General features: G+C 48.6%; 1 protein-coding gene across 1 annotated transcript in view; it reads right to left on the bottom strand.

Annotated features, from left to right (window-relative positions):
- The window catches only part of NKD1 (NKD inhibitor of WNT signaling pathway 1), an 83,847-nt gene that overhangs the window by 45,200 nt on the left and 26,265 nt on the right, over positions 1-12,382 (bottom strand). The window lies entirely within an intron of this gene.

Below are 12,382 nucleotides of genomic sequence, written 5' to 3'. Positions count from 1 at the left end.
CTCCCCCACTCAACCTGGTTTTATTAAAACATGAGGACAGGGCCCGTGGACAGAAAGAGCTACTGTCTACCCCTCCCCCACTCGAAATAAAGAGATAAATTTTTAAAAATCTTATAGTTCTAACAGCATCTGTGGTTTGAACTGCAAACAGAAATTCCCCACTTCTTCCCCTCCCAGCCACACTTTATGTGACTGCTGTCACAATTTACATCTCTCTGTATTGTGTGTCTATTAACACGTTTTTATGGTTATCGTTAATATTTTTGTCTTAATAGAATTCAAAGTGATTTACCCACTGCCATTAAAATATTCTGTATTTGTCTATATCTTTGGAGTTTAATGCTTTCTTATGCTATCACATTGCTTTGAATGCAACTTAAAGAACTCCCTTCAGCATTCCTGTAAGGCAGGAATGGTGCTCCCCACCCTAGCTATTATTTTTCTGTGAAAGACTTCATCTCTCCTTCGTTTCTAAAGGACAGTCTTGCTGGGTATAGTAATCTTGGTTGGCAGTTTTCTTCTTCAAGCACTTTGAATGTATCAAGGTCTTGAAGATATATTAGCACTCCCATTTTCATTGCAATACTATGCATAGTAGCCAAGATATGGAAACAACCTAAATTTTCATCAATGAAAGGATAAAGAAAATGTAGTGTATACATACAATAGAATATTATTCAGCCAAAAAAGGAAGGAAACTCTGCAATATCCAGCAACATGGATGAACCCTGAGGGCATTATGCTATGTGAAATAAGCCAGTCACAGAAGGACAAATACTGCATGATTCTACTTATGTGAGGTATCAAAAATAGGCAAATTCATAGAATCAAAGAGCAGAATGGCAATCACCAGGGGCTGAGGAACGAACTTATAGGAAGTTGCTACTCAACTGCTGTTAAGTGTCAGTTAAACCAGATGAATAGGCTTACGGATCTGTCTTACAACATTGGATCAATGGTCAACAGTATTGTATTGTACCCATGAAAATTTAAGAGGTATGATCTCATATTAAGTGTTCTTATCACAATAAAATGTAAATAAAAAATGTTTCTATGTATATGTAAATAAAGAAGAAAACCTACAAGGACAACACAGGCTGAGAAGGCTCTATTATGACACAAGTAGAGTTTAATCCTTAAAAAAGAAGTCAAGAAAAAAAAATAAGTAGAAGTCAAGAAAGTTGACTGGCATCTGGGCAATTGCTTTCAGGGGATTCATTTCCATATTCTCTACTTTTGTGTAGGATTGAAATTTTCTATAGTAACTACTTTTTTTAAAAAAAAAGGATTTTATTTACTTATTCATAAGAGAGAGAGAGGCAGAGGGAGAAGCAGGCTCCCTCTGGGGAGCCTGACATGGGATTCAGTCCTGGGACCCAGGATCATGACCTGAGCCAAAGGCAGACACTCAGCCACCACCGAGCCACCCAGGCATCCCAGTAACTACTTTTTAAAGTGGCAGGGGTTGGGCATGCAGCAGGGCGAGGGTAGCTTAGCCGGAAGAACAAGAGTTTGACTTTGAATCAGCAGATCCAACACTCATAAGCTAGTGAACAACCAGGATCCTGTGATGTCAGGTTCTGGGAAGATGCTAAATTTCTTTCAGCCACAATGAGATCACAACATAATGGGGGAAAGGGCCAGATGTAATGTGGCACTGTGGGCCAGACACCCTCCTAAGCATTTTGTGTTTATGAACTCACTTCATAGTGACAACTATGGGGTAGACACTATTTTCCTCATTTTTTTAAAGATTTTATTTATTTATTAGAGAGAGAGAGAGAGAGTACACGTGTGTGCCTGTGAGCACGCAGCGGGGAGGGAGCAGGGCAGAGGGAGAGGGAGAAGCAGACTACTCACCGATCAGGGAGCCCAATGTAGGGCTTGACCTCAGGACCCTGAGATCATGACCTAAGCTAAAGGCAGACGTTTAACCATCTAAGCCACCCAGGCACCCCAGATTTTCCCCATTCTTCAGATAAGTAAACTGAGGCACATAGTGGTTAAAACATTTGAGTAAGTGGCACTGGGATTTAACCTGAGCCACCTGGTGCCAGAGGCTGTGCTGGATCTAACCACCTTGCTGAGCAGCCACTCCCTTTCCACCCAAAGCAGATCACAGCCCAGCAGAGTCAGATAAGGAACAAAGAAACGCTGGTTAAAGCTACAGCATCACCACACCTTTGGAACAGGTTGAATCAGAAGTGCAGCGTTAGGTCAGTAACCACTGTAGCTGTTGTGAGCGGGTTTGATCTGTCATTCTCAAGTCATCTTCTCGTCCCACTGGTTTATGGCAATGCAACTTGAAATGAGTATTTAAATCTTTTCAGAAGAATCGGTTTCTCCATTACGTAAGTTGAATGAATGGAGCCATGAAAGTGCAAACAGGCATCAGTGGCCCTCTCGGTGCACAGAAGTCACTGGGACGTGAGGGAGTCCTACTAGCAGCAGGGCACTGACCCATCCCCACACCAGGCTGCTTCAGCCTCTACCTGCCTGTGTCAGCCACCCCTGCCGTGAGGAACTCTGCTCCACAGGACCCAAAGGGACTCCCTTCACTGATCAAGCTTTGGTTGGTCATATGATACACCCAAGGGTCTGGAACAGAGGGAATTCCAGAGGCAAGGCGTGTCCCTCAAAGATCCTCAGGTTCTTTCAGATCCATGAAAGATCCATGTAAACTACAGGCCAATTTCTCCATAAATCACTAGGTCAGACTCAGAAGCCAGAGGACAAAAGTTACCTTGACACTCAAGATACTACCTTTGTCTCCTTTGGGTAATGCAATGTTAGGCTGCATGACCACAAGTGTTACATCTTGTATCATGGGACATGATGATTCTACTATCACTGGAACAGGATAAACCCTACCTGGAAAATGAAGTTTCATTCGTAAAAACATGGCTACACTAGCCTTGCCATTCTAAGTGTGGGCTGAGGGCCAGCGGTCTCCACACAGCCTGGGAAGTTGTGAGACATGCAGAGTCCCCGGCCTTGCCTGATCTTCTCAGTCTGAATGGGCATATTTACACGAAACCCATGTAATTCATATACACACGCATTCAAGTCTGAGAAGCCTTGGTCTAGGGATGACCAGAAAGATGACTGAGTAATTAGAGCTGATATTTATTTACTTAGCAAACACTGTGTGAAATACTTTATAGGCGTTCACTCATTTAACCCTCCCTCACAAGAAGTCTGAATAAGGACTAGGGCCATCTCCATTTTATATTGTGATAAAATGACTCAGACTAAGACAGAGACTCAGACTCAGAGAGGCTAAGTCACTTACTCCAGGGCACAGAGCCTCAGAGCGGGAGAACTGGTAAAGTGATGGTAGAGGTTGAGAACATTGAGGGTGGAAGAGGCCGAAGGCAGCCAATTCTGGGTGTCTCTTGAACACAGAGCAGGACTCATGGCAGGGAGGGCCAATATTCTCTATCCTTCCAGGAACTGAAGCCATCCAACAAAGGAAGAGGTCACTCAGAATAGTGAGCTCCCTGTCACAGGGGGTATTCAAGCAGAGGCTGGGTGGCCTTCTGTACGGGCTATACTGGAGATGATTTCTACTTTAAGAAGGAGTCGGGCTTGATGGGTGGGGCTTTCCTCTTTAATCGTGGGGTTCTGGGAGGACCAGGAAGTGAGAATTTCCCCCTTTCCCACCAGGGAAAGAACAACGGCCTATGGGAGCCTAGGAAGTCTCTCTGGCCTTAAGAGTCTGAACAGAGAATGGGGCCTATTTTTAACCCTCCAGCTCAAACACCATCCTGAAGCCGGAACACGTGGCACCCGTGGTCCACAAAGAGGATGCAGAGCGAGCTGACCCCCAGCTGGGGAGGTGGGCAGACACCCCTCACTCTCTCTGAAGCAAGGACACACCTGTGTGCCTCCGTGATCCAAGCTTCCACAAGCAGGAAAAGCCCCCTGAAGGAGATCCTCATTCATTCATCCAGGGCTCAGGCCTTGACTAGGCAGCCTCTACTAGCCAGCATCTTCCAGGAACTGTAATTTCCAGGTGGCTCACAGAACAGGGTGCAGAAGGAACACTCTGATGGGGACTTGTCTTCTTTTTTTTTTTTTTTAAGATTTTATCTATTCATGAGAGACACAGAGACACAGAGAGGCAGAGACACAGGCAGAGGGAGAAGCAGGCTCCCTGCAGAACCCCAATGTGGGACTCAATCCCAGGACCCCAGGATCACACCCTGGGCCGAAGGCAGACACCCAACCACTGAGCCACCCAGGCGCTTGTCTTCTAAAATGTCAGACCACGGGAGTACCTGGGTGGCTCAGTCTGTTAAGCGTCTGGATTTCAGCTCAGGTCATGATCCCTGGGTCCTGGGATCAAGCCCTTCATCAGGCTCCGCACTGGATGTGGAGCCCACTTGAGGTTCTCCCCTCTGCGCCTCCCCACTATCCCTTTCCCCTCTCACAGGTGCTCTCTCTGTCTGAAATAAATAAATAAATCTTAAAAAAAAAAAAAAAAGTCAGGCCACATTAATCCTTCAGACGGACACAGCCTGGCAGAGGGTGAGCGCCTGCCCACTAGCTTTGAAATCACAGCTCCGCATGTGAACTGACCACTCCATTCCTCAGACCCTCTTCTGGAATGTGCAGAGAAGAGCGGTGCCTAACTTACTACATGTACCTAGAACCACGGAGGCCCACGGTGAGCACAGCTCATGGGTAAACACAACCCGTGGACGGAAACATCCTCACAATTCCAAAGCAGGGCAAGCTTTATGATGATGTCCACTAAGTAGCACAAAGACCACGAATTACTAAGCACGGCGCACTTGGCATGGCCATGGCACATGGAAGGCTCTCGATAAATGGTGGTGGGTATCACTGCTGATTATGCTACTATCATCCTTCTTACTACTACCAGTGTCTAACCGGAGAGAAGAGAAGAAAATCAGCACAGAGCACACAGTGCAGCCTGGGGGGGTGGGGGGTGCTGAGGCGCGGAGGGAGGCCGCGGAGGGCAGCATGGGGAGGCGGGGAAGGCCCTGCCCGGGGAAGAGCTTGGCGGCTGGATCTTGGAGGCAGCGAGGCCTCTGGAGAGCCAGCTCCACGAGCCTCAGAAGTCAGGCCAGCTTTCAGTTCCCGGCATTCCGGCCCCAAGTCCCCAGTCGGGCCCGCTGCCCAGGGCACTCAGAGTCTTCCAGGGCCCGGGATGTGCTTCCAAAGCGGCCTCATCTCCGACTCAGACCCAGAATTCCTTGGCCAGCAGGGACCATGTCTCTGCGAAGCTGACACAGCCCAGCTGCTGGGACACTCTCTCCTCCACTCCCACCAAGGCCCCAGCTAGCTCCAGAGTGGACTGAACAGGAACTGCTGGTGTCCCCAGGCCCTGCGCCAGCCACATGTTTGGTACAAACACCAGTGAGGCGTTTAGACCAGTGTGGCCACCCCTCTTGGACCCTCGGTGCCTGGGTTATGGCAGGTACTTCATGGTCAAAATCTGAATCTAATGACAGGCTTCCCCTGCAACAAAATGCCATGACAGGCCATGTTTTGAGAAAAAAAGAAACAAAAGAGAATCCTCTCTTTACTACAGAGCAGCACACCCTGAATCTAGCAGCTTCCATGATTCTCAGGGGAGCGGGGGACATGCCACCACCTGGGCCCCCCAGCAGGTCACTTCCTCTGTGCAGTCAGCCTGGGAACCCCTGTTCCTAGGGTCTGGGACTCACTACCATCTACAGATGACAGGTTGGAGCCCTCGGGGACACAGGTGCTGCAGGATAGGGCTAGGTGTCCCAAGGCCCTGCTGCCCACAGTCAGGGAGAGCTGGCCTCCACAGGAGTCATCCTGGATGGAACAGACCCCTTGGTTATACAGAGGCCAAAGAAGAGACACCAACCAGCCCGAGGAGCTCCCAGTTTCCACGTGCCTGTGATGTAGGGTCACTTATAAGTTGGCTAATAATTATAATCACTAATATTTACCAAATGCTTACTCAGTGCCAGACATCATGGTTTACATTTATCCTCTTTTTAAATCCTTGCAACAGTCCTTATATTATTATGCTCATTTTATAGATTGGAAAAATGAGGCAAGGACTGAAAAATGACTAAATTACCCATTTGGAAAGCTGCAATTCTGGGACCTATGGGAAGGAAACAGACCCCTCAGCCCAGTTATATCAAGCCGATTGTATTAATGGCCCTGATCTGTCCAGGCTTCCCTGCACCTAGGTAGGACCCTTTGGTGGTATCCTCCCACACTGACTCTGGGCTTAGCTGTGTGACTTGTTTCAGCCAGTGGGACTGTAGCCAATGAGAGGCAGGCAGAGACCTGATACAACACTTGAGATTTCCACTTTCTCTCTTAGACATCGGCCGCTATGATGAGAGGTGCCTGGGCTCACTTGCTGGAGGAACGGGAAATGCACGTGAAGGAGAGTCGCCTTGTCCCAGTCAATTCTTCCTCAGACCAGACAGCTGCCAGCTGACCTGCCAAGTGTCCTCAGAAGCATAAGCAAGCCCAACCCGAATCAGCCCGGCCCAGCCCAGGTCAGTAAAACTGCTCCAACCAAACTGTGAGGAATAATTAATGGGTAAATCACTAAGTCTAGGGTGGTTTGTTACACAGCAAGAGCTAACCATATATATATTTGGTTACATACACAGTTACAGTTATATGTAGTCATATATAGTACATATGTAGTAATGTGCACACATATAGTTATATACTAAAAATGCATGTATCTATATACATATATATGGACACTATGTCTTATTGCCCATTCTCTTCTGACAAAGGAAATAAGCCTCCTGAGATTAATAGGGTGAAGAGTGATACTGTTTTGAATGAGAAACCCATTAAATCAAGGGGTTTGCTTTAAATGAGAAATTCTCCAAGAATTTCTGTACTTAAATGAAGCTTTGAATCCTGGAACTCTTGACAACACCCAGGAAGGGATAGAGCCACACCTGCAGTCATGATGGTCCTGGTCACTCCACCATACCTGTCCACCGTGGCCCTAAAGGGAGTCCATTTATCCTTCTGCCCTTCTCTCTGATACTTAGGAGGTGATGCTCCACCGCATGATAGCGGGAATCTCATCTTTTTTTTTTTAATTTTTGATTTATTTATGATAGTCACAGAGAGAGAAAGAGAGAGAGAGAGAGAGAGAGAGAGGCAGAGGGAGAAGCAGGCTCCATGCACCGGGAGCCCGATGTGGGATTTGATCCCGGGTCTCCAGGATCGCGCCCTGGGCCAAAGGCAGGCGCTAAACCGCTGTGCCACCCAGGGATCCCCCGGAATCTCATCTTTCTTCCATGCAAGCTGACATCAAGCTACCGTCTGTTTTTTGGTTTTTGTTTTTAAAGATATTATTTATTTATTTGAGAGAAAGAGCACAAGCAGAGGGGAGAGACAAAGGGAGAGGGAGAAGTTGGCTCCTGGCTGAGCAGGGAGCTCGACCCTAGTACTCTGGGATCATGACCTGAGCTGATGTAGACACTCAACAGCTTCAGCCCATCAGCCACCCAGATGCCCCACTCCTCTGTTTTGACTTTCTCCTGTTGTGCCATAAACCATCCCCAAACTTAGTGGCTTCAAACTACCACCTTCTAATCTCTTGTGATGCTATGGATTGACTGGGCCTAGCCAGGCAGCTCTGCTGGTTGCTGTGAAATCTCTCCCATGGCTGCTGGAGACCAGGGTTGCAGTCATTGAGAACATGTCTGGGCTGGAACACCCAAAACAGTTCACCCCAGACGTGATTCTAGGACAAACACCAAAATGAAAGCAGCAGCCCGGGGACCCCAGGGTCCCTGCTGGCTCCCCAGAACCCTGAGGCCCCCTCCAGAATGAATGTGTGAAATGACTGGTGAGTGGCACTGTTCCTATTCCTGTGCCTACACGAAGACGTCCAGAAGGTGTGAGGCCACCATGCTCTCTGCAAAGACCTCAGTCTGGAAATGAGCGCCTACAAGATCTAGCCTCCCTCAGGCCCTGGGAGTGAGATACTCTCCTGGGACAAAAAAGAATCCTATCTTGGCAAGAGCTCTAGGCAGAGGCCGAGGGGACTGCTGTAGGGAGGGCAGTCCTGGGAGAGCCCTTAATCATTTAACTAAAATCACATTCGAGGCATAATTAGCAGACAGCTCCAAATTCATGATCTGAGGCCCATCGGCTCTAATGGACTAATTAGTTGAGACATCCTTGGGCGGGCAACACACTCTGGCCTTCTCAGAAACATCCCAGGGAGCTCAGCAGATCAAGGCTGGCATCTGGTCCAGGAGCTGCCTTACTGTGGCCAGGCAAAGAGACAAACGGATTATTGGGCACGAAATACACCTTACGGCACATGCAGCTCAGGGAGACGAAGCAGAGCATCTCCCCTGCACTCAGTTCTGCCCTCCTCCCCGGATCCCACTCATCGAGCCCCTGTAGCCTCGCAGCAACTGAGAGCTATTGCAAAATAGCCCAACATCATCCTGGATCAGAAAACAAGTCACCAGCTCTGTGGAAGCCCACAAAATACCCAGAGCCGCAAGCTGACCACGGAGAGAGGGCACTGGCTGTTCAGCCAACCCCCTCAATCCAAGTCGTTTCTAAGCACGTGGCAGGCGCCCCACACGGCAAGGAGGACTCGAAATCTCAGCGGGCGGCTGGCAGAAGACAGCTTTGCAAAAGCGAAGTTTGCATCTTTGGGAGGCCCTTGGTGCATCTAGTGTAAGGGCAGGTACACCTGGGGGATGCAGGTCACACACTGGGTGATGTCAGAGACAGCACTTCACAGCATGAGAGCACTCAAATCTATGGCCCTGGGAAGATGGGGAAACTGGCCACCAAACTGAAAGAACACTAAGTTATGCTAAAGCCTCATTTTGAGATTCAGAGTGTACCTCAGCACAATAAAGGCACTGAGAATTCCTGCAGTAACGGAACTTATTAATTTGGTTATTAGATCTATTTTTTTTCCCAAACCTATTTTAGCACAGAATCTTTGACACTCCCCTCCCCAGAATTCCTAGTGGGATACTATATTCGGGAAATATTATCCTATGGGAAGCAATACATCAGTGAGGTCAGATGTCACAAGTTCGATCCTTTGGAGCTAGGTTATTTAAATAAATAAAGTGGGCCATGTTTAATACTCACATAGGAAACATACAGAATCTTTTGTCCCCATGAAGAAATACACTCTCATTTTTCTTAAAACAAAGAACCATTTTGGCTCATCTTTCCCACCCTCACCTTTGATAGCAATTATTTTCTTTGCAAGAACTAGAGAAACTTATTAAAAAGAAACATATCTCAGGGTGCCTGGGTGGCTCAGTCAGTTGGGCTTCTGACTCTTAGTTTCAGCTCAGGTTGTGATCTCATGAGTCATGGGATCGAGCCCCATGTCTGTCAGAGGAGAGTCTGCTTAAAGATCCTCTCACTCTGGGATCCCTGGGTGGCGCAGTGGTTTAGTGCCTGTCTTTGGCCCAGGGCACGATCCTGGAGACCCGGGATCAAATCCCACGTCGGGCTCCCGGTGCATGGAGCCTGCTTCTCCCTCTGCCTATGTCTCTGCCTCTCTCTCTCTCTCTCTCTCTCATTCTGTGTGACTATCATAAATAAATAAAAACTAAAAAAAAAAAAATTTAAAAAAAAAGATCCTCTCACTCTGCCCCTCCCCCTGTGCACTTTCTTTTGCAAATAAATGTTTTGTTTTTTTTTTAAGAAAAGAAACATTACTCTATAAGAAAGCATGTGCAAGAGCAATGATGAAGGGCCACACAGAGAGAAACAGGATTGATGGGTGTCACAGGGCTCTGGGAGGTGTATACCATGTCCAAAGGCACAGCCTCACTCAGCTCCAGCTGAATGTTGCCAGGCTACGAAGCTGATGCCACTATTACCAGCTTTTCCAATTTTCAAAAAGCAGTCAGAAATCTGGACTTCTAAGTAAAATCCTCCATATTAAAGCATTGATCCTTTTTTTTTTTTCGCAATTGAGTTGATCAAATAAAATATGCCAGGGGCTAGATTCAGTCTACCCTTTTGCAATCTCTGCCAAAAGGAAGGGCATAAAAAATACTAACTAAACTGGTGCTGTTGGCTTTTCCCAATCTTGTAACTTCTCCAGGGTGACACAGCAACACTTGCATTCTCAGAGAAAAAAGCCACCTCTGATGATAAGATGAGGCATCATGAAAGCAATGATCCAGACACAGCCCACCCTAAAGCCCAACCAGATCCCTAGCTACCCAGGAGGAACACAGGCTTGCAGGAGACCTCCTGGGCATTTTCAGAACCATGAGGCATGGCTCTCAGAATGTGACAGACAATCACAGCAGTGCAAGAAGTGCATGCAATGTGGGCATCCAATCAGAACCTGGGTGTGAATCTCCCAGCAAGGCACCAGCAGTCCCCCAGGGGCTATACATTCCACATGGAACAGAGGTCGAAGCTTCTGCAACATGGAGCTAGACATGGTCGTTGAGAAAATCAGCAGAAAAGGAGGCCCAGGCAAAAAGAGACCCTGCAAGGGACACAAACGACACAAAGACACAAGCAGGGGCTGTGAGTCATGCTCCAGCGTCCCTTCCAGGGTGTGGGGTTGCCACTGGGAGGTGACTGCCCAGAAAGAACTACATCTCCCAGCATCCTTTGCATCGGGTGAGGTCCTGTGATCTCACAGCCAGGGATCTTAAGAAGTGGTAGTTTTTTCCTTCTTTTATTCCCCTTTTGCCAGCTGGAAGCAGATTTGGAGAACCTGAGCTACAAAATGGAAGGAGCCAGGGCCACTAAATCACTACCTGGGCAAGGACACCTTCCAAACAAGGTCCCTGTCTTACACTGGTACGTGAATGATAAATAAAATGCTAGCATCATGAGCCACTCCAACATCAAGGTTTATGCGCTCCTACAACTGGGGTCACCCCATCTAAAACAGGAAAAGAAAGAAAAATGGGTCAGGAAACAAACCCTCATCAGAGTGAGCAGCTCAAGGCAAAACCAAAGCAGGAAAAACTCACCTTGCTAAGTCACATCAGCTACCACCTCCTACATGCAGCCCACCTGAATGGCCCCACGTAGAGGTGAACTTTAAGACCCCCAGATGCCCGTTATGCCTACTACCTTGATCAAGAATGACTTACGAAAACTTATTTTGCAAAAAAAAAAAGTTTTTTTGCCCACTTAGCAACCTTCTAGAAAGGTATTCCTATGCCCATGGGCAGCCACTCTCAGACCAAATTCTAGTGTCTCAAATCTAGCTCTCCAGCCCAGCTCTCTCAACAAAGGACAACCAGAAATGTGATGGTGGCCAGGCACTGCTTCCACGCCAGACCATCACTTGATCGCAGCAATTTAGCTGTAGATCGATAATCTTATTAACCACTTGTCATCGATACTTAAACCAGGAATCACTACCTCTGAGGGGTCTGCATCTTTGCTGCCTGGGGAGGGGTCGGGGACAGGAGGGAGTGGCCAAATGCCTTCCTAGGACACGGCAGTAGGGGCAGCTGCTCCTCTAAGCTCTGTTCAGGGGCTTGCCCAGCGGTCAGTACACACACCAGCCACCAAGCACCCATTCGTCCGGGACCCAGGCAGAGCCCTGGGAGGAGTGAGGGCAAATTAGCATAGAGTCCCAACTTTGAACAAAAGGTGGGAATAAGCCAAGAAGCTAGCAACCAATCTCGGGAACTCAGAACCTTCTAGAAGACAGGAATGGACTTGGTGGGCCCTGTGGATGCTCTGCCCCAGCAGAGTTTGTCAACCGCGGCTCTGTTGGAGCCAGATAATACTTCGCTGAGAGGCTGTCCAGTGCATGTTGGGTATCTAACAGCATCGCGGGCCTCACCCACCAGATGCCGGCAGCAGCACCGCCCCGGCGTGATGACCGAGAGTGCCTGCAGACCTTGCCAAACTGTCTCTGCTCCGGTGAGAAGCCTTGCTCTCAAGGGCTCGGCCAACGGTGACCACGCTGAAATCTAGGCCTGGTGTTTTGAGGGCCCGGTCCCCCCTTCCCTAAGCGGGAGCCCCCGAGCTCCCAAAGAGCCATTCTCGGGCCCGACAGCCCGAGTGAGATTCGTACCACTGAGGCAGAGGCAGATCAGGAATCTGCCTTATCTCTCGAGGAAGACCGTCACGACATCACCGTCTTCCCAAACACCCCCTCCCAGAAATACAGGCTGGCAAAACCCGTCCCTCGAAGCCCAGAGCAAGTGCCTCTGCAGGAAAGCTGATCCCCCACCACCATCACCAACCACATCCCATGCCCACACTTCACCCCTTCCTCCCAAAACACAATTACCCTCCTGCTGATGCTCCTAACGCCCAGGCCCCGAGCGGGTCTGGTCTGGGAAGCGGGCACCTGTGACCCGCCCGCCTGTAAAAAGCCGGCCTCTGCTCGGTCAGTGTTTCAGCACCGAGT

This window comes from Nyctereutes procyonoides, unplaced genomic scaffold (assembly GCF_905146905.1).
Source record: "Nyctereutes procyonoides isolate TBG_1078 unplaced genomic scaffold, NYPRO_anot_genome, whole genome shotgun sequence".
Classification (NCBI taxonomy): Eukaryota; Metazoa; Chordata; class Mammalia; order Carnivora; family Canidae; genus Nyctereutes; species Nyctereutes procyonoides.
This window is presented reverse-complemented; position numbering and strand designations above follow the sequence as displayed.